Raw genomic sequence first — 22,401 nt, 5'->3', positions numbered from 1 at the left:
GGACTATTCTTGTGTTTTGCCCGCCATATACCTGTTTACCATTGTTTGACCCTGCCTGTTTACCACGTCTCTCTAATAAAAGCTTGCAGATGGATCCACACGTCTCACGTCTCGTCAGCCGCGTTACAATAACATCCTGATGAACATTTGGTAAAGTTGCTAAACATTGCAGAAAATCAGCTGTCTCTCAGATAACTTGGAAGGGAAGTGACCAAAGGTCTTAGAACAAAATCAACAAAATTTGAAAGAGGTTCAGTAAGACTATTGTTTCCTGCTAATATACAGGGGCGTAGATTACGCGGAGGACGAGCCGGTGTGAATAAATATAGATTTGAATTCAAAGAGACAGGATAGTCTGTGTATGATCTGATGTTTTATTCGGACCCAGAATAAGGCGAGATGAACATCGCAGAGCGCTAAACACTCCGTGCAGTGTATGTTTCAGTCATACTCGAAGCCGGAGGGGCTGCGCAGAAAGTCGTATGAGGAAATTCCTAATATGGACAAAAGCGTCCAGCTATGGCTGTTTTCACAGAAAAACAGAAACGGTTGGAAACATGAAGACATTAAACTTACGATTGCGACAGTGAATGGTTTATTTGTGTTTGTCAAGTCATCTCCAGGTAATAAATAAAGTATATGAACAATGCAGTGCTTATTGACATAGCATTTATTACAGTATAGAAACTATTCTGCCTTATTATTTGATAAAGTGTTTGTAGTATATAAACAAATCATTATTATTGGTTATTGTCCAGCAGTTATCTGATTTCTAAGCCAATTAAAAGCTAGAAATTAGAGAATTTTAAGTTGCCTATACACTACCAGTCAAAAGTTTTTGAACAGTAAGATTGTTCATGTTTTTTAAAGAAGTCTCTTCAGTTCACTAAGAATGCATTTATTTGATCAAAAGTACAGCAAAACAGAAACATTTTGAAATATTTTTACTAGGCTATTAAAAAAAACTATTTGTATATTATATATCTGTTTTCTATTTGAATATATTGTAGTATATAAACAAATCATTATTATTGGTTATTGTCCAGCAGTTATCTGATTTCTAAGCCAATTAAAAGCTAGAAATTAGAGAATTTTAAGTTGCCTATACACTACCAGTCAAAAGTTTTTGAACAGTAAGATTGTTCATGTTTTTTAAAGAAGTCTCTTCAGTTCACTAAGAATGCATTTATTTGATCAAAAGTACAGCAAAACAGAAACATTTTGAAATATTTTTACTAGGCTATTAAAAAAAACTGTTTGTATATTATATATCTGTTTTCTATTTGAATATATTGTAAAATGTCATTTATTGTGATTTCAAAGCTAAATATTTAGCATAATTACTCCAGTCACAGGATCCTTCAGAAATCATTCTGATATTCTGATTTGCTGCTCAAAAAACATTTATTATAATTATGTTGAAAACAGCTGAGTAGAATTTTTTTCAGGTTTCTTTGATGAATAGAAAGTTCAGAAGAACCGCATTTATCTGAAATAGATATCTTTTGTGACATTTTAAATGTCTTTATCATCACTTTTGATCAATTTAAAGCATCCCTGCTAAATAAGTGTTCATTTCTATAATTTCTTTTCCAAAAAATAAAAATTATACTGACTTTAAGCTTTTGAATGGTATAGTGTATAATGTTACAAAAGCTTTTTTTTTCAGATAAATGCTGATCTTCGGATCTTTCTATTCATCAAAGAATCCTGAAAAAATGTACTCAACTGTTTTAAATATTGATAATAATAATAATAATTAAAAAAGGTTTATTGAGCAGCACATCAGCATATTAGAATGATTACTGAAGGATGTGACACTGAAGACTGCAGTAATGATACTGAAAATTCAGCTTTGATCACAGCAATCATTTTTAAATATATTCAAATAGAAAGCTGTAAAAATATTTCACAACATTACTGCTTTTGCTGTACTTTGGATCAAATAAATGCAGGCTTGGTGAGCAGAAGAGACTTCTTAAAAACATAGTCATTATCTAAAATGAATCACTTGTTGTATTCCTTATTTGCAAGATTGCTTTGGATAAAATTGTTTGTTAAATTAATGTAAATGTAAATATAAAGGATGTTTTCATAACCCCTGCACCCCTTTAGTTGTGGCTATGAACGGGATAGTTCACCCAAAAAAGAAAACGCACCCCCAAGTTGTACCAAACCAGTATGAATTTCTTTCTTTTGCTGATATTTTGATAATGTCGATAATCACAGAGTTTCTGGTTTCCATTGACTTCCACAGTATTTTTTTCCATTTAGGTCCAGCAACACGAGGGTGAGTAAATGAGGACTTTTTAAATGTCATTTTTGGGTGAACTGTCCCTTTAAGTGCTTTTGTAAAATGCCCACCACATAAAGGACATTTTCTATCTTTTCATATCAGCACAAATTAAGGTGTGGTCACATTAACTAAATGTTTTTGTTATGTAAGTGTTTGCAGGCAAAGAAGGTCAATTCATTGTCAATTATCAAATCATGGTTTTCATGTGATGTCACATCCTGAACGCTGACTTGGGCTTTTCTCCGCTGCCTACCATTTATTTATTTATTCATTATTTATTTATACCAAGATTGTACTACTGTATGTATGATGACTGGAAAATATGGTGCATTATTGACAAACTATTTTCCAGTTTAACACTGTAAAGCTCCTTTGACACAACCAGTATTCTATAAAGCGCTATAGAAATAAAGGTGACTTAACTTGTGATGGAAAAAAATATGAAATGAAAGGAAAAATTATGTGTCATTGATTTAGCGTTCTCTCGCAAAAGTATTGTGTATTTGTGCGTTCCGCCGAGAAACTGTGGAAATAATATGAGGTGGGAGGAAATATATATATAGGCCTACTGTACATTATTCCCATCCCCTTTTTTGATATCATTAGTATATCATAGGCATATAGTATATTGTTCCATGGTTTCAATTTTTTCTCTGTTGAGTTTTAATGAAAGTTTTGGTGTTTAAATCTATCTTCGAAGAGACACACAGCTGACTGAGAGGTAAGACAATTTACTGTGCTATTTTTAACACTTCAACCTTTACAGTTGTGGGGAGAATCAGAGAGTAATCGATTTCAAGTTTATATCTTATTATGTGACTGAATGTACTTTATTATTTGCTGAAATAGTGCATGACTGAAACAGTTAAAAAGCCTTGCAAAAGCACCTAGTGAGTGAAAGAATCTCGACTCTGACCCAGTTCATGTGTTCCCTCTTCAGGGTATATCTCTTTTTATTAGTGACCTCTAAAATCTGGGGGAAAGACTGCTCTGGGTATAGATACATTCATTTTTTAATACTGTATAACCTGTGTCTTCTGCGTGTAATAATACAGATTAATAAGGAGATGGAACTGGAACAGAGAAATTAAGGAAGGCGGGTAAGAAAAATATTCACTTAGCTGAATTTTGGAGTCGGTTGTTGAGGTCCTTCTTTATGATGGTAATGGCCCTGGTTAAATTGCACATTTATGTGTTTTTTTATCTATTGAGATAGACATCATGTCCTCATCACTCTGTGTGTGGGTCAACATGACATGACAATAATTTTTTTGGTTTGAGTTATTAATTTATTCAAAAATACTTAAAAAATGCAATTCATAGATACAATGACATGAATACACCTACACTCTTAGGGGGGCTACAAGGTATTGAGATCTACTGAGCATTACGTAAAATTAGTTTGATACCATAATAAGAAAACATCTCTCTCATTAAAATAACTAAATTCCTGAGAAGAAAACCTTAGAAAATACTACGGCATAATCGTTTATTATTTTGTAAAAGAAAAAAAGATAGAAAAAAGGTTCACTCTTTATTAATATTTGAAAAAAGTTAAAGGGGAGGTATGCTATTTCATGTATTATGACTTATTTACACTGTTAAAGAGTTGGATTCTCATGCTAAACATGGCCAAAGTCTCAAAAAACAAGTTGGACGTATGACAGAGTATTTCTGTGCAAATACACTCCTTCAGGTTTCGTATAACTTTCAGAAAGTTTTTTTTTTCTTCTTTCGAGTATGGCCCTTCATGAAATCCTAAAGGGCAGAATTCCTTGTATTGGCATTTCTTCAAAGGACATTATCGGATATATAAGTCAGAAATATAAAAGTTTAGATAATTTAACCTTTTTAGTAACAAGGCAATGTTAGTTCAAGGTGTAAAAACATACAAAAATTATTGGAGTATCAAAATTATGTTTTTGAAAATCAATTATATGATGTTATGAGAAACGGTACATTAGTACATTTCTAAGATCTTGCCTTTTGTGTTTTAATCTTTTCACTGTTTATTCTTTATTTTGGACACTATGTCATTAGACACTATATGTCATTGACCCATAATTGTTTCCACTGCCACAGCTTCAGCAGTGGTGGATAAAGTACCTGAAAACCATACTTAAGTAAAAGTACAGATATCTTACCAGAAAATGACTTTGGTTGAAGTTGAAGTCACCGTTTAGAATATTACTTGAATAAAAGTCTTAAAGTATGTGATATTTATTGTACTTAAGTATGAAAAGTATTTTTTTTATGTTAAATGTACTTTAGTATTGAAAGTAAAAGTACGAATATGCTTCGGGTAAATGTCCAACTCACCACCAGGTGGTGATCAGTTGACAGCTCAGCCCCTCTCTTTACCCGAGTGTCCAAGACATATGGCCGAAGATCAGAAGAAACGACTACAAAGTTGATTATCGACTTCCGACCTAGGGTGTCCTTGTGCCACGTGCACTGATGGACACCCTCATGCTTGAACATGGTGTTCGTTATGGACAAACCATGACTAGCACAGAGATCCAATAACAACTCACCACTCGGGATCAGATCAGGGAGGCCGTTCCTCCCAATCACGCCCCTCCAGGTGTCACTGTCGCTGCCCACATGGGCGTTAAAGTCCCCCAGTAGAACAACAGAGTCCCCAGTGGGCGCGCTTTCCAGCACGCCCCCCCAGGGACTCTAAAAAGGCTAGGTACTCTGCACTGCCGTTAGGCGCATAAGCACAAATGACAGTGAGAGACCGTTCCCTGACCCGAAGGTGCAGGGAGACGACCCTCTCATTCACTGGGGTGGACTCCAACACATGGCGGCTGAACTGGGGGGCTATTAACAAGCCCACACCAGCCCGCTGCCTCTCACCCTGGGAAACGCCAGAATCGTGGAGAGTTCACCCTTGGATGAGAAGAGTGGTTCCAGAACCCAAGCTGTGAGTGGAAGTGAGCCCGACTGTATCTGGACGGTATCTCTCAACCTCCTGTACCAGCTCAGGCTCCTTCCCTGCCAGTGAGGTGACATTCCAAGTCCCAAAAAAGTTGGCACCCGAGGTTTGGGTCGACCGGGCACCTTCGGGTAAATGTATTGGAGTAAAAGTATACATTTTAATTAGGAAATGTAGTGGAGTAAAAGTGAAAGTTGACAAAAATATAAATACTCAAGTAAAGTACAGATACTCCCAAAAAAAACTTAAGTACTCTAACAAAGTATTATTACTTCGTTACATTACACCACTGAGCTTCAGTGTGCATTGGCCAGAAAAAGGGTACATCTAGCACCTATTTCAGATGCACAAACGACAACAGTGTGTGCAAGACTAGATTTCAAAGGCCTCCAAGAGGAAAGAGCAGGCTAATTGGAGACCGCTGTCTGAAAAAAAGACAGCTTTTGCGCACGCAAGACATAAAAATAGCCCATGTTTTTGAGCAGCTCAGAAATCCCAATAAAGACAAAACAATCCGGTTTTCAAAATTAATGTCACCTTTTTCAAAATATCAGCCATCACAGACTGTCCCATATTTCTCCTCATCATTATGTCCATGTGATCAATAAAGTCCTCCGACTCACTTCAGTCAATGTGTGCTGGGACAGAAATGCTCAGACCAACTTTTACTGACCAGCCAATTAAGGACTTTGAAGTTACGATCACACAAGGACGCCACTGTCAATGTGCTCATTTACTGGATTGGTGACATTCATGCTGTTCAGATGTCAGCACACATGCTGAACCGGACGTATGCCTTTATGGTTTACCTCTATACTCAGTTAATGTCAGAGTAATCCCTGCCCTACATCCCCATTCAAATATAGCTTCATAATTAAGGCCGTCTAGTACACGTGACCAATAACCCATTAGCCTGGGACTGATTCCTTTTAACCGTATTGCACTACCAGAAAACCTGCACCAGACTAAGCGTTATTCTGCATATAACTTATTCTGCATCTGTTTACATTATGATATAACCTATTTCCTGTCATTCTCTGTAGAATCTTGAACTTTATGTTTATCCTTAAAGCAATAGTTCCCCCCAAAATGAAAATGAGGATGAGTTAATTTTTACATCAGAACAGATTTGGATAAATTTAGCATTACATCACTTGTGGTATTCTCTGCAGCCGTCAGAATGAGAGTTCAAACAGCTGATTAAAACATCACAGTAAAATTCCACAAGAAAACCCACATTCATCAATTAACATCTTGTGAAGTGAAAATCTGCATGTTTGTAAACATTTTAAATTTAAACCGTTGCTTCTGGCCAAAATATCAATTCATGATCTATAATAACACTTCCTCCATCAAAAAAGTCCACCGCCTATGTCTTCCTCTCACATCAAAAACCACTAAAGTATTTGTTTATAACTGTTGTTATATAATGACATATAACTGTTTTGGATTGTTTTGCTTGTAAACGGTGCTTGATTGCTGCATATTTCTCTCCTGATTCAGACAAGATACATTTTTCACTGGAGAAAGCAATATTATGGATAGAGGACTTGTATTTTAGCTGGAAGCAACTGGAAGCAACCGTTTGAAGTTTAAAATGTCTCAATGATGGATTTGTTTTTTTACAAACATGCAGCTTTTCACTTCACAAGACATTAATTGACGGACTTGAACTGGAATACTTGTGAATTATTGTGATGCTTTTATCAGCTGTTTGGACTCTCATTCTGACAGTACCCTTTCACTGCAGAGGATCCATTGGTGAGCAAGTGATGTAATGCTAAATTTCTCCAAATCTGTTCTGAAGAAGAAACAAACTCATCTGTATCTTGGATGACCTGAGGGTGAGTAAATTTTTAGCATTTTCATTTTCATTTCATTTTAAGTGAACTACCCCTTTAAATTAATTCAAGGACCTGTTTCTATTTGTGTTATATTTGTATTTAAAGACAATTAGTTTTACCCGGTTTAAATGAAGCATATTTTTAAGAATCACATCCATCTTGCTCTTCATCTGTCCAACAGGCACCATTTCAATCTATGTTGTCTTTAAGCGTCCACACATTCACAGTTACTGGACATTTTTATTTTATATACTTTTTGAAGGATATTATTGTTCTCTGAAGAAGGTTTTGTCACACAAGGCCACAGTGTGAACTTGTGTGGGCGAAAGCCAAATTTCACCCTGAAAGGCTATCTGAAAAAGACAAATGCTTGTTAGTTCCAACATAGGAAATAACCGTATGATGAATAGCATTGCAAAGGCTGCCTTCATCCTTTGATCCCTAATTCAGAAATACATGAACAAATCAGTGTGTGTAAACCACTGCACATACAGATCGCTTATTTATGTGCATTGAACACATTGCCATTTAAGTCGCAATCTCTTACTTAGATTGTATTGCAACTACTACATTTGGGCAATTTAATTATTACAATTAAATGGTAATGCATGATGCAGGAACACTGTGTAGCTTGTTCAATGGGTGTGCCTGTGGTCCAATTATAGGTTGTCTTACGCAGGCCTGCCATTGGGGCCATTTCCTCCCTTCTAAAATCCCAATTGCTAATTATAGAGCTTTTGGTTTTATGGACCATGGGTCAAAGACAAGACTGCCTTAACAAGGCTTTGTTATATTTTATTTTGGTGTTTTATTTTTGTGCACTCTGGAAAGCTGCTAAAGGAAAACAGTATTGAAAGTCTTTATCCAAGACTGAAAAATCACTTGTGTACAGCTAGTTTTCTGGGGGGGTTTTCGTAGACTATCAAGGTCATGCTGTATTGGTCTTCATACAACAATTAGTTGCAGTCCTCGAATTTGGCTGGCTGAGCATTTTTTTTTACAGTCACGTTCCAGACTGTCAGTCTGTCAGTCTGTGTATTAGTGGTTGGTTTTTTCAGTGGCTCTTTTTGCAGTTTACATTGTTATACCAGTAGGTGGCAGCAAGTAACAAGTGAATCAATTGAATCTTTAAAAGTGAATCAATTGAATCATTCAGTAAACTGATTTGTTCAGAAAAGCAAATTCATTTAGGAACGAAACTACTGACCTTCATTATGAGTGTGCCATTAAATTATTCATTCAACTGATTAATTCAAAACTCTGATTCTCTCTTTTTATACAACCACGTCTGAACCCATCTTTCCTCTCAGTGAAAATGGCCTCACAGGACTTCTGTATATTACTGCAATATTGTCTTGTCGCTTGTTTTGTACATTGTAACAGATTTTTTCTAAGCTTTCACATAATATTCAAATCAGTATTTAATCTGCAACATTTTTTGTTTATTAATATTATGTATTTAACAACAACAATAATAATAATAATGTAAGATACTGTACAGTCCAACAGTCATGATCACAAAATAAAAGACTGTACACTATCCCTTAGATATCCATATCTTATCTAGCACTGCTCTGTGTTGCTAGCTATAATGAATTTTTTGAGGCTGTAAGTGTGTATTTAACACAATGAGTTTTGGTGTTGAATTTCTCTCCACATTATGCTGCATTACTGTCTAAATTAGACCACATTAAATGTTCTGTTCTTATCAGTCACATATAGTTATCAGAGAATGATTTGATAGCTGTTTTCTTGAGAAAGCAAGAAAAATTGAACATATTCGCATATGAAAATGGAAACCACACACGCACAGGGGTTAGTTCCTGCGTAATTACACTGCCATCTGTCCGTATCCCATTGGCACACTATAGACCTTGTACAGCATCACTGCCCTGATCTCTGTGTGGTTCAATGGTTCATCCCATTAAGAAGAGACTCTTCCCAGAGAGACATAATGGCTATAGACTGGAAGAAAGGACTTCTCATTTCCCAGTCTGACTGATGAACTTCATAATGGCATGAGATCATGTATATTACCAAACTCATACATGACTACTGGTATGTCTAAAGCTTTAATAACAACATAAATCCCCATAAAACTCATTAAGAAACTCCAATATAATAACTCTTCTCATTGCATATTAATACCCAGTATTGTGCTTTCCTGAGCGAGAGCCTATAAAATGTCGAAGTTTATCAAAACAAAACTGGACACAACAGTGAGAGATTTTCACCTCCGCACCATGCTTTTCATCTGATGCGCAGATAATGAAATGATGTTTGTTGCAGTTTAATCCGATATAGTAATCCCGTCCCTCGCAATCTGCTAGTGCTTCTCCATCCTAGTCCTGGAGGGCCAGAGCACTGCACGTTTTGGATATGTCCTTTATCTGACACACCCAGTTCAGGTCACTATACTGAGTTGATGATAAATCAGGTGTTAAATAAGAGAGACACACAAAATGTGCAGTGATGGGGTCCAAAATTGAGAATTACTGAATTAGTCACTGCAAATCCTTTCGGAGGCTATTAAATACTAGAGACTAAAGCATACAGTCCCATCAGTTGCAGAAATATGAGTGCATACTTACTCAATCCAGTCACATCTGAGGATCAGAATGAGATTTATTGTCAGCTATGCTTATACACATAAGGAATTTATCTTGGTGAAGCTTCAAGTAGCTACACATTAAAAATATAGCATTAAAAATACAAGATAGATAACAAAATCAAGTGAATTATACATGAGTCTGTGTGTGTGTGTGTGTGTGTGTGTGTGTGTGTGTGCGTGCGCGCAATAGATAGACAATATACTGTATATGTACTATGTATTATATATGCAGATACAATTATGAAAGAGAATGTGAATAAGAAAGGGGGCATAATTTGTTTTTTTTTTTAAAAAGCTTAAATAGTGTGTTAGGTACTGCACATGCTTTTGGGGGTTTTGTGGAAAAAATAAGGCCAAAAACCTATTTAAAAACATATTCACCTGAATACAATAATAATAAATGGAAGTTTTTTTTATGGGTCGGATTTTGCCTACATAGGCCTTATGATGAAGGGGGTCCAATAAGGTCCAAAAGGACATTTCCTACTCATTGGCCCGGGAAGCGGGGGTCAATAAAATGTAGTCCCAGGCACTGTGAGTTTTAGTGACGCACCAATTCACATAGATTGTGGGGACCAGCAATAGTCACAAGAAAAATGGCTAATTAAACATAATTAATTATGTTTTAAATAAGATCTAAAATGTAGAAATGTTTGTGTGAGGGTTGAGATAAAATGTCAGTAACACTCTATAAACACAACATAACGCACGCGAGTGTGTGTTTTAGAGAGAAAAAGCGAGATAGAGATAGATAGAGCGCGCTCAGACTGGAGAGGGAGGGAGAGATTCGGTGATCCAGATGAAAGCAGAGATTATTTATTTCTCTGGGGGAGCGAGAGGGAGGGAGGGAAGGACAGACAGCAGCATAGTCTTGTCAGAACTGCGCCGATCTAATGCGTCTCTCACAAACGAGCCATTAAAAGCCGATCAAGCGCTCGCAGTCTTCAAAGTTTGGATTTGCTCATCCCTCCCGTGCGTAGCTACTCTGTGCCATTCCGAGCAGGTAAAACAACTTTAGATGTTTTGGTGAATTGTCATACATTTTTGTTTTATGTATTTCCTTTCAAGCTTTTCCTTCACATATTGGCACCGCAAAACATGTTCAAGTTTATAGATTGCGATGGAGTTTGTGAGCGCAGCAGTCGTGAAGATGTCACATAAAACCTCACCTGTCAATGAACATGTAGGTGTGTGAGGTAAAGCTGCTGTTTCCCCAAGCGCGATTGCCTCCAGTGTTGCGTGTTTTAATTATGCCTGGAGTAATTAGAGTCCTGACCGCATTTACGCCCAAAAGTTGTTTAACACGTGATTTTAAGCTATTCTTTAACAGTTGAGATATGAGATTAGCGACGTTGCATCGCTTCGCCTGAGATTTATTAAGAGCAGGTGCTCTGAGTAATGTGGCAATAAATAGGCATGAAATCACAGCGAATCTGGGTTGAAATAACAAATTCATTATTAATAACGGACATACGTTCCCTAATGATATTATTATTGTTTTTTGTTCATACCGAGACACGATGTTGTGCTTATGCATAAGTAGACCATTACTTGGGCACTTGTGTAGTGACCTACTCGTCACATTTTTTTCTATTGTCATGTTGTCCTTGCCATTACTGAGATATTCAGCCATTTATTGTAGCTACAATTAGGCTTAACTCTAGAGTGGTTTAGAGTGTGTTTACAGCTTTATTATACTTGTGAGGGACAAATGTCCTCACAAATATAGTGACATAACTTGATTACCATGACAAAAACCAAGGACATTTGTGAGCACAAAAACCAGTCTTAAGTCGCTGGGTATATAGCAATAGCCAAAAATACATTGTATGGGTCAAAATTATTGATTAAGTAAAGATCATGTTCCATAAAGATATTTTGTCAATTTCCTACTGTAAATATATCAAAACTTAATTTTTGATTAGTAATATGCATTGCTAAGAATTTCATTTGGACAACTTTAAAGGCGATTTTCTCAATATTTGGATTTTTTTTTGCTCCCTCAGATTCCAGGTTTTCAAATAGTTGTATCTCGGCCAAATATCCTAACAAACCATACATCAACGGAAAGCGTATTTATTCAGCTTTCAGATGATGTATAAATCTCAATTTTAAAAAATGGACCCTTATGACTGGTTTTGTGGTCCAGGGTCACATTTGGTCTTTACTATTTAAAAGACTCAAAATATGTTTTGCCTTATGTCTAATAACATCAGCAGGTTTTAGAGTAATTTAGGTATAAAAAACATTGATGTGAAGTGCTCACTAATATAGATTCAAAAGTCTGTGTGTATGTTCTAAATGCATAAAATATCCACAACCACATACATTTTTTTACATTTCCTTTGGAGTTGCACCTATTAACTATTTAAGTCAGTAATAGTTGGTTTTGTAACATTTAAATTTATGTCTGTCAAAGCACTGCAATTTTAGAGTCCCACACATCTAGTTTTCTGTTGTTAATGTTCATTATTGTTTTCAGTCAGTCATAATAACCAGAGGTCTTCAACCTTTTTCACGCAAAGGACTTTGTTATGGTGCTTACATTGCAAAGTCATTACCATACTCATTATTGATGCACAGAGTCTTGTATGGTGTTTTAATTTTACTTTTAATTGTAATGTGGGAGGGAAAATAAAACATTTAGTTGAACTTTACTGCAATAGAAAGGCAAAGTTACACACTCTGTTTTCTTTGAATCTGAGCATATTTGAACCAATCCCATCTGGCATTATCTAAAAGACTTAAAATGTGTTACTGTTTTTTTTGCTTAATGCATAATTTCATTTTTCCTGGTCTTATAATTAATAACCCTGTGAAGATACTCTCTGGCATCAAGTTGCAATAATTTGTTTATCAATTGCCAAACACACCAAAAGAAATCCATTCTTTTTGTAGACAGATCTGAGATCTCATCATAATAACATTTCAGGTCAACCTCTTAAATGAAAACATGAAAATGGAGGATTTGCTAAATACAGCCTGTCTATGTGATGGCAGTACTTGCATTCAGTAATGCAATGCCTTGCGGATACAAAGATCACTGTCGAATCTTCTAGAGCTTTCAGCTGCAGATCGTAGCTGCTGAAACAGAGACCATTTTACCCCCGTGCCACACTTAAACAGTCTTTGCAGCCAGAGAGGTGTTTGTGAAAGTGACAGACGCACCCACAGGTGAGCTGTGAACTCGACTGAAATCTTGCACATCCTTTTAACACATAGCAGCATGATGCAGGATTTCCCAGCTAACACTCATTTACAGGATTTCACAAATGCTAAGCTTCTAGAATAGATCTGTTATAAATGGTCAATGGCCGTGACGGATTCAGATTCAGAATGTGCCAAAAACCAGCAGTTAAATGGACGGGCAAATGGGCCACAGTGGATTAGCAAGGAAAAATAAACAAACAAAACAAAACAAAAAAACTTGGGATTAGCTTGATTTCAGTGGAATTGCACTGAGAATAAAAGAGACTCTCATATAATGCAAATATAGTCATTGGTGGTCTAGAAAATGCAAAAAAAAATATATATACAGTGGTGTGAAAAAGTGTTGGCCCCCTTCCTGATTTCTTTTTTTTTTTGCATGTTTGTCACACTTTAATGTTTCAGATCACCAAACAAATTTAAATATTAGTCAAAGATAACACAAGTAAACACAACATGCAGTTTTTAAATGAAGGTTTTTATTACTAAGGGAAAACAAAATCCAAAACTACATGGCCCTGTGTGAAGAAGTGTTTGCCCCCCTGTTAAAACTGTGGTTTATCACACCTCAGTTCAATTTTTCTAGCCACACCCAGGCCTGATTACTGCCATTTTTTTTTCAGCAGGCAAGATTATAATGGTATAACTACTTTTACAGAATTAACTTAATTACTGAATTTCACAGAAAATATTTGTTTATTTTTTTATAAATAAAGAACTGTATTTCTTAAGTCAATTATTAAAGTATTACATATGTAACATAGGCTGATTTATTAATTTTGAGTATTTGGGATTTTAAGAGCAAGTGGAAAATGTGCGTCAAGCCTCATCCATACTGCCAGATGCGCTCGTGAAGACTTGCGGTGCGGAGCCGGGTGCGAGTATGCGGCAAGCATGAACGCGGGATTCGCGCCACGTGGGGCAGAGAGGAGCGAGTATGAGAAGCATTCACAGACACAGGCTGTGTGTGCGCTCTTCTGAATTTGGAATAGCAAACATGCATCATAAACTTATTTCAAATTAATCTGTTGGGGAGATAAAATGTGTAAGATAACGTTCACGTACTAACAAAAACATCTAAGAATGTATCTTTTATTCTCCAGTACTGAAAACAGAACCGATCAGGGAGCTTTTGATATGCGCTGTGACGCAGCTCTTGCAGATTACCTTTTCTGTTCGTTGTCGGTCATTTCGAAGCTTAAGTTGCATATGGTTTTATTTAGTTTTAATTTGCTTAACTATCGATCTGACCCAGTAGACGCCATAATCCCACTCTGTCTCTCTCCCGTCCCGCTTTCCGTTTTTTTTTTAAATTTTTTTTTTTTTTAAATGGTGGGTGTTTACGCAGTTGGCTAGAGCAGTGCTGATTGGGGAGAATGGAGGTGTGCTCACTCTATTGGTTAGTAAGACTGCAACTCAAGGCTGGCAGTCATGCATATGCTCTGGAACAGAGTAATATCGCTTCCATATCGCAGGCTTTGCGATTAGGAAATTGCAACGTCTCAAATCGCGATTTCGATTCGATTAAACGCACAGCCCTACCTCAAGCTGAAGTGAACTTGGGTTCTGCAGCAGGACAATGATCCAAAACACACCAGCAAGTCCACCTCTGAATGGCTGAAGAAAAACAAAATGAAGACTTTGGAGTGGCCTAGTCAAAGTCCTGACCTGAATCCTATTGAGATGCTGTGGCATGACCTTAAAAAGGCGGTTCATGCTCGAAAACCCTCCAATGTGGCTGAATTACAACAATTCTGCATAGATAAGTGGACCACAATTCCTCCACAGCGCTGTAACAGACTCATTGCAAGTTATCGCAAATGCTTGATTGCAGTTGTTGCTGCTAAGGGTGGCCCAACCAGTTATTAGGTTTAGGGGGCAAACACTTTTTCACACAGGGCCATGTAGTTTTGGATTTTGTTTTCCCTTAATGATAAAATCGTTCATTTAAAAACTGCATGTTGTGTTCACTTGTGTTATCTTTTACTAATATTTAAATTAGTTTGATGATCTGAAATATTAAAGTGTGACAAACATGCAAAAAAATAAGAAATCAGGAAGGGGGCCAACACTTTTTCACACCACTGTATATATATATATATATATTTACTGTATATATATATATATATTAATGCAAAATAATTAAAGGATTCAAGTCATCAGGGTCAGCTATGGGGTGGAATCTCCGCCAGGATGTTATTTATTTATTTATTTAACCTTTTTTATATTTATACTTTTTTTTAAAAGTTATATTTGTGCCATTTTTGCCATTATTTGAATAGGACAGTTAAAGAGAGACAAGAAACAGAGAGGAGAATAGGACTGGGAAAGGACCAAGAGCCAGGACTCAAACTCGGGTCACCCAAATGCTGTTGCACCATATGTCTGAGCACTGCCCATAAAGATAGCAGAGCTGTGGTTGCCAGAATTTTGCCATAAAAATCATGGAGACAGTGTTTCAGTTATTACAGAATGGCATACCGGTGCCTTTCTATTTGACTACTTCAAACCAAATATTTAATTATATGATATAATCTTATATACCAAGTCTATTTGAAATCACAATCTGATTTTTAGCTTAAAAAAATGTACTGATAACCACCATAATAATACAGGTGGTAAAACAGAAAGCCACACAACTTCTGGGAATGTCATTAAATAGTTTTTCACTCTAAATTATATGGTAATTCATGGTTTTTACTTGTAAAAACCATACACTTGACAGATTTTACAGTACAATTACATATAATGCAAAGTAAAACATGTACAATCACTCTTGAATGGTACAGTAACTTAACCAATTAGCAGATTTTTAGCAACATTTTGATGAAAAATGTCAAAACATTAAAAAAAAAAATTGTAACTTATTCACAGATTGGCACTGATAGCCTTATGGGCAGCGTGCTGATATATAGCGCCGTTGCGCTTTGGGCGTCCTGAGTTCGAATCCTGGCTTGTGGACCCTTCCCGATCCTGTCCCCCTCTCTCTTTCCCACTTCACTTCCTGTCTCGTTACTGTCCTGTCATAATAATAAATGCAAAAAATGCAAAAAATAAATCTTTGAGTAAAAAAAAACATCAGATAAATTGTTCAGAGTAAGATCTATAACATAGATAGGGTGAATTTTCATTTCATGCCACAACTCCTAAAGGATGTGCCATCTGCGAATCTGTCGACTTAGTCCACTAGGCGGCAGCACTCAGTTTGACTGCTGCTTTTTAAGAGCTACTCGAAATGGCAACAAAAATCAGAAAACTTACGTGAAGACAACAATGATGTATGTGAGAAGGTTCCTGCATTTGTACAGTTCGAGTTTGAAACAATAAAAAGATGACACAACTGTCTTCTGCAGCTCAGGTGAAATAGTCATAGTAAACATGCGTCTAATATACTAACTATACTATATCCATACTAACTAATGGTCAGTAAAGTTTACTAAAAATCCTAAAACACTCAACTGCGTGCAAAATGTAAAAGCAAACCCCAGATTTTAGTAAGATATTTCTCAGCCGTCTCACAAAAGATCCTCCCATCCTGGGGGGTTAAATCTGTCTGATCGGTGGACTCTCACAAAGGTGGCAATGAAATCAAGTCAAGACAAGTACCCAGACGAGATTAAATTCCCAGCTGAGGTTTCCATGAACGTCACTCCCACTTTTTACAGTGACTCTGAATGACGACTTTAGCTCAACATGACATTAGACATGATCAAAACAAATGTAACATCTTAGACATTATCCAATTAAGCAATGTAAATGAAGACACCATTCGCTGTTTTATTGACGTAATGGTGCATTGAATTCATATAAAGCACCCCTGAGTCTGCTGATATGCAGAATGTCAGCATTATTATCTGCGTTTCTACTGGATGGAGTTCTGAATCATTTCAGCCCCCATCCTGCGTTCTATCACCTCCAGCTACTCAACAAATTATGCCACTTATGAGAGTAAGTGCTGGCAACCCTCAGCTAGACAGAGTGGAGAACCATTGCGAGAACATATGCTAGCGAGTTCGCATTTTTCAAATGGTTTGTTATCACAGCGTGTAAACATTACATACTACACTCTCCTTAACACTAGTGGAGGGAAATCACAATCAATGAGTCACAATTGAAGCTCTATATGCAATCGGTTATTTATAAACATGCCAATGCCCATTAGCACTGTGTCTCACAACATTGTTTTCACCTCTTGGATGCTGCCAATTAAGAGGTTACTTAATGTTTGAGACTCATCACAGCAGCTCCCCTCAAGCTCTGAGACAAATGTATTCAGTGAAAAATAATGCATGCACATACCATATGAGCACGATACAAAGCTTTTCTGTTCAGTTTCCAACCAGTGCAGCATCCAATCCGACTCCTGTGGGCCACCTTGATGCTGGACTACATATAGCAAGCACTTTCAAGTTAGATTCGTACCTTTTGCCCACACACTACACACCTCCCACAGATGTGTTTTGTAAAGTCAGTGTATGGACGTGTGTATTTCAGTACACCATGCGTCTAAGTCTCTTGTCCAACATTTAACTGGAAAGCTCAGATGTGCTGTTTGCAGCTTTAAACAAACGAAGTAAACACTTGATAATCATGTCAGCCTACAACAAATGAGCTATTCTCCTTGATGGATTTGTAATCTCCGTAAACACCTTTGCATTATGATAAATGAAATAGGAATCATAAAAGGACCGTAAAACATATTCTCGTAGGTTTTATAGCTCATATCTAATCAGATTTACAATAACTATAAAATTGTGATTGTATTATGTGGTAGTACTACCTACTGTATAGGTAGAGGGTGCTTTAAGAATAAACACACAAGCCATTCTGATCTCATTAGTATTTTTAAGGTATTCATATGTTTACATATGCATTTTTACACACACACACACACACACACACATGTCTGTCTGTCTGTGTGTATAGATAGATGTCAGTGATGACAGAATTTTAAATCACACAACAGAATGAAGCCACTATAATGTCAAATTAGGTGAATACATTAAACAAATGTAATGACATTGGACATATTTGATTAATGTTGTTGATTAAATACAATAACACCAACTTATAAACTTGAAACATTCAATATCCTATGAAACTAAAAGAGTTTGTAAACATGTTATGTCTCTAATTTAGTACATATGCTGTCAATGTGTTAATAATGCACTGGAAAAAAATGATGTAGGGTTTACTTTAATACAATTTTCACTCAGAAATTGCTAGAAAATTTCACAAATAATTATAGAAAATGCCAAGTAACACATTAAATTAAACATTACATTTTGAAGTAGAAAGACTGAAAGAGTATTTTCTTGTAAAATGTATTTCAATAATCTTATAACTATAGCCATAACCATAATCCAAAATTGTATTTACAACTTCATCAAATAATTTTTTTTACAGTGCGTATGTGTGCTAGAACAACCTGTGATTACTAATGAGATCACTTAAACATACACACTTGATAACAATTACTAAATGAATCAGCTTGAAGACACATGTATGTACAGTATGTGTATTCCTGTAGTTCAAACAGTAGAGCATGATGAGAGCAAGACCAAGGTCACAAGCTTGAATCCCAGGGAATGCATTAACTGATGAAATGTACTTGATAGCAGTAAATTTGGATTAAAGTGTCTGCCAAATGTTTATTCGTGTATATGAAAAGAAATAAGAGAGAGGGTATCAAACGGGTCACAATATGTAAGAACTTGTGGGAAGATGATAGTTGTTGCTTTTAAGTGCCCCATTACCTCAGCACATGGCCTCATTCATGCCAGCTAAGGTTCTTCTTCTCAGCCTTTTCGTGAACCCTCTTCGGCCGGAGGTCATAAAGAGTTAAGAGCTTACAGCACTGTTGAGATGCCATACATCTGCAGCCAGGCTGAACACCAATAATTTTCACCCCCTGCAGCACTCTTCACTAACATATTAAAGAAAGCCATACAAGTGTCATGATAGCCCCTTTAGCAGAAACTAACATGGGACAGAGTGGCAATTATAGTGTAATCGAGATACACGGACAACTAATCCGTTACGAGGGTCATGTGAGTCTTAATTAACTCGTTTACACTCACACATTCTCTTTCTCTCCCTCAAATTACTTTTAATCATCTACATTATATACTTTCCAGCAGAGGTGCTCTCCACCAACTCCACCTCGCTTAGGCACCTTTCCAGCATAATTTTGTTTCCAACTGCATGTGAAAATAGACAGAACAGCTTCCACTTAGGCATTAGTGATAAAACAAAGCAAAAAAAGGCTTTGAGAGATATGCAAGTCTTTCCACATCACAATGAAAGCTGGCGCTTTTGTGTGTGCTTTTATGACGAGCAACGCTTTCTATTACATTCAAAGTGAGGTAAATATATGCGGGACATGGAAGCAAACATAAATCAGCGATGAGGACTCTTTCCTGTAGCCTCGTTTTGTCTGCCATTACTCCCAACTTGAGGATAAAGAGAGATGGAAAAAGAGAATGGAGAATGAGATGAGGAACAAAAAAGAGATGAAACCTTTGCCATTGAAAGCTTGAGCCTCATTATGACAGCGGTGCTATACATTTCCTTGTCATATTAATGCTGTCCCACACTGAGCCACTAATCGCTCTGTTTCTGTTAAAACACATTACTGGTCGAGCCAACGTTTCTGTGTCGGGATGTTTGGGATGTTCAAATAAACAGAGCAATGTTTCAAAAGCGCCATAGAATCACAGTCTTCGTAAAAATTAACTAACTGTATTTTTGCATATTGCTTTTCTGCACATTAAGCTGGGATAGAAGAAAGTATTTTAACATCAACAAAATTACGGTACACACTTTACCTTTAAATTTATTGACTCAATGTTGAAAATCAAGGCCATTTCCTTTTAGTGCATAATGATTTTCTTCCATCTGTAAAAAAAAATAAATGTCTGATCTTTTAATATAGCTGTGAACAGTCAATGTATTGTTTCAACATTTTCACAGTCTGACTCATGTGTTCTGCAGCCCCCATCCTGCGTTCTATCACCTCCAGCTACTCAACAAATTATGCCACTTATGAGAGTAAGTGCTGGCAACCCTCAGCTAGACAGAGTGGAGAACCATTGCGAGAACATATGCTAGCGAGTTCGCATTTTTCAAATGGTTTGTTATCACAGCGTGTAAACATTACATACTACACTCTCCTTAACACTAGTGGAGGGAAATCACAATCAATGAGTCACAATTGAAGCTCTATATGCAATCGGTTATTTATAAACATGCCAATGCCCATTAGCACTGTGTCTCACAACATTGTTTTCACCTCTTGGATGCTGCCAATTAAGAGGTTACTTAATGTTTGAGACTCATCACAGCAGCTCCCCTCAAGCTCTGAGACAAATGTATTCAGTGAAAAATAATGCATGCACATACCATATGAGCACGATACAAAGCTTTTCTGTTCAGTTTCCAACCAGTGCAGCATCCAATCCGACTCCTGTGGGCCACCTTGATGCTGGACTACATATAGCAAGCACTTTCAAGTTAGATTCGTACCTTTTGCCCACACACTACACACCTCCCACAGATGTGTTTTGTAAAGTCAGTGTATGGACGTGTGTATTTCAGTACACCATGCGTCTAAGTCTCTTGTCCAACATTTAACTGGAAAGCTCAGATGTGCTGTTTGCAGCTTTAAACAAACGAAGTAAACACTTGATAATCATGTCAGCCTACAACAAATGAGCTATTCTCCTTGATGGATTTGTAATCTCCGTAAACACCTTTGCATTATGATAAATGAAATAGGAATCATAAAAGGACCGTAAAACATATTCTCGTAGGTTTTATAGCTCATATCTAATCAGATTTACAATAACTATAAAATTGTGATTGCATTATGTGGTAGTACTACCTACTGTATAGGTAGAGGGTGCTTTAAGAATAAACACACAAGCCATTCTGATCTCATTAGTATTTTTAAGGTATTCATATGTTTACATATGCATTTTTACACACACACACACACACACACACATGTCTGTCTGTCTGTGTGTATAGATAGATGTCAGTGATGACAGAATTTTAAATCACACAACAGAATGAAGCCACTATAATGTCAAATTAGGTGAATACATTAAACAAATGTAATGACATTGGACATATTTGATTAATGTTGTTGATTAAATACAATAACACCAACTTATAAACTTGAAACATTCAATATCCTATGAAACTAAAAGAGTTTGTAAACATGTTATGTCTCTAATTTAGTACATATGCTGTCAATGTGTTAATAATGCACTGGAAAAAAATGATGTAGGGTTTACTTTAATACAATTTTCACTCAGAAATTGCTAGAAAATTTCACAAATAATTATAGAAAATGCCAAGTAACACATTAAATTAAACATTACATTTTGAAGTAGAAAGACTGAAAGAGTATTTTCTTGTAAAATGTATTTCAATAATCTTATAACTATAGCCATAACCATAATCCAAAATTGTATTTACAACTTCATCAAATAATTTTTTTTACAGTGCGTATGTGTGCTAGAACAACCTGTGATTACTAATGAGATCACTTAAACATACACACTTGATAACAATTACTAAATGAATCAGCTTGAAGACACATGTATGTACAGTATGTGTATTCCTGTAGTTCAAACAGTAGAGCATGATGAGAGCAAGACCAAGGTCACAAGCTTGAATCCCAGGGAATGCATTAACTGATGAAATGTACTTGATAGCAGTAAATTTGGATTAAAGTGTCTGCCAAATGTTTATTCGTGTATATGAAAAGAAATAAGAGAGAGGGTATCAAACGGGTCACAATATGTAAGAACTTGTGGGAAGATGATAGTTGTTGCTTTTAAGTGCCCCATTACCTCAGCACATGGCCTCATTCATGCCAGCTAAGGTTCTTCTTCTCAGCCTTTTCGTGAACCCTCTTCGGCCGGAGGTCATAAAGAGTTAAGAGCTTACAGCACTGTTGAGATGCCATACATCTGCAGCCAGGCTGAACACCAATAATTTTCACCCCCTGCAGCACTCTTCACTAACATATTAAAGAAAGCCATACAAGTGTCATGATAGCCCCTTTAGCAGAAACTAACATGGGACAGAGTGGCAATTATAGTGTAATCGAGATACACGGACAACTAATCCGTTACGAGGGTCATGTGAGTCTTAATTAACTCGTTTACACTCACACATTCTCTTTCTCTCCCTCAAATTACTTTTAATCATCTACATTATATACTTTCCAGCAGAGGTGCTCTCCACCAACTCCACCTCGCTTAGGCACCTTTCCAGCATAATTTTGTTTCCAACTGCATGTGAAAATAGACAGAACAGCTTCCACTTAGGCATTAGTGATAAAACAAAGCAAAAAAAAGGCTTTGAGAGATATGCAAGTCTTTCCACATCACAATGAAAGCTGGCACTTTTGTGTGTGCTTTTATGACGAGCAACGCTTTCTATTACATTCAAAGTGAGGTAAATATATGCGGGACATGGAAGCAAACATAAATCA

The 22,401-nt window shown here is 36.5% G+C and overlaps 1 protein-coding gene across 2 annotated transcripts in view; it reads left to right on the top strand.

The window, feature by feature from the left end:
- Positions 1 to 10,526: 10,526 nt before the first annotated feature.
- Positions 10,527 to 22,401, top strand: part of camkvl (CaM kinase-like vesicle-associated, like) — a 50,916-nt gene continuing 39,041 nt past the window's right edge. Inside the window, exon 1 of one of the 2 annotated variants that reach the window (XM_016283114.1) lies at positions 10,527 to 10,692. The gene's annotated coding sequence lies outside the window, so the exon portion shown is untranslated. The remainder of the gene's footprint in view (positions 10,693 to 22,401) is intronic. The other variant, XM_016283113.1, reaches the window with a different exon arrangement.

The sequence above is a fragment of the Sinocyclocheilus grahami genome, unplaced genomic scaffold (assembly GCF_001515645.1).
Source record: "Sinocyclocheilus grahami isolate Dianchi unplaced genomic scaffold, SAMN03320097.WGS_v1.1 scaffold170.1, whole genome shotgun sequence".
In the NCBI taxonomy this organism is placed as follows: Eukaryota; Metazoa; Chordata; class Actinopteri; order Cypriniformes; family Cyprinidae; genus Sinocyclocheilus; species Sinocyclocheilus grahami.
Note: the sequence above shows the minus strand (reverse complement) of the source record. Positions and strands in the feature narration are given on the sequence as shown.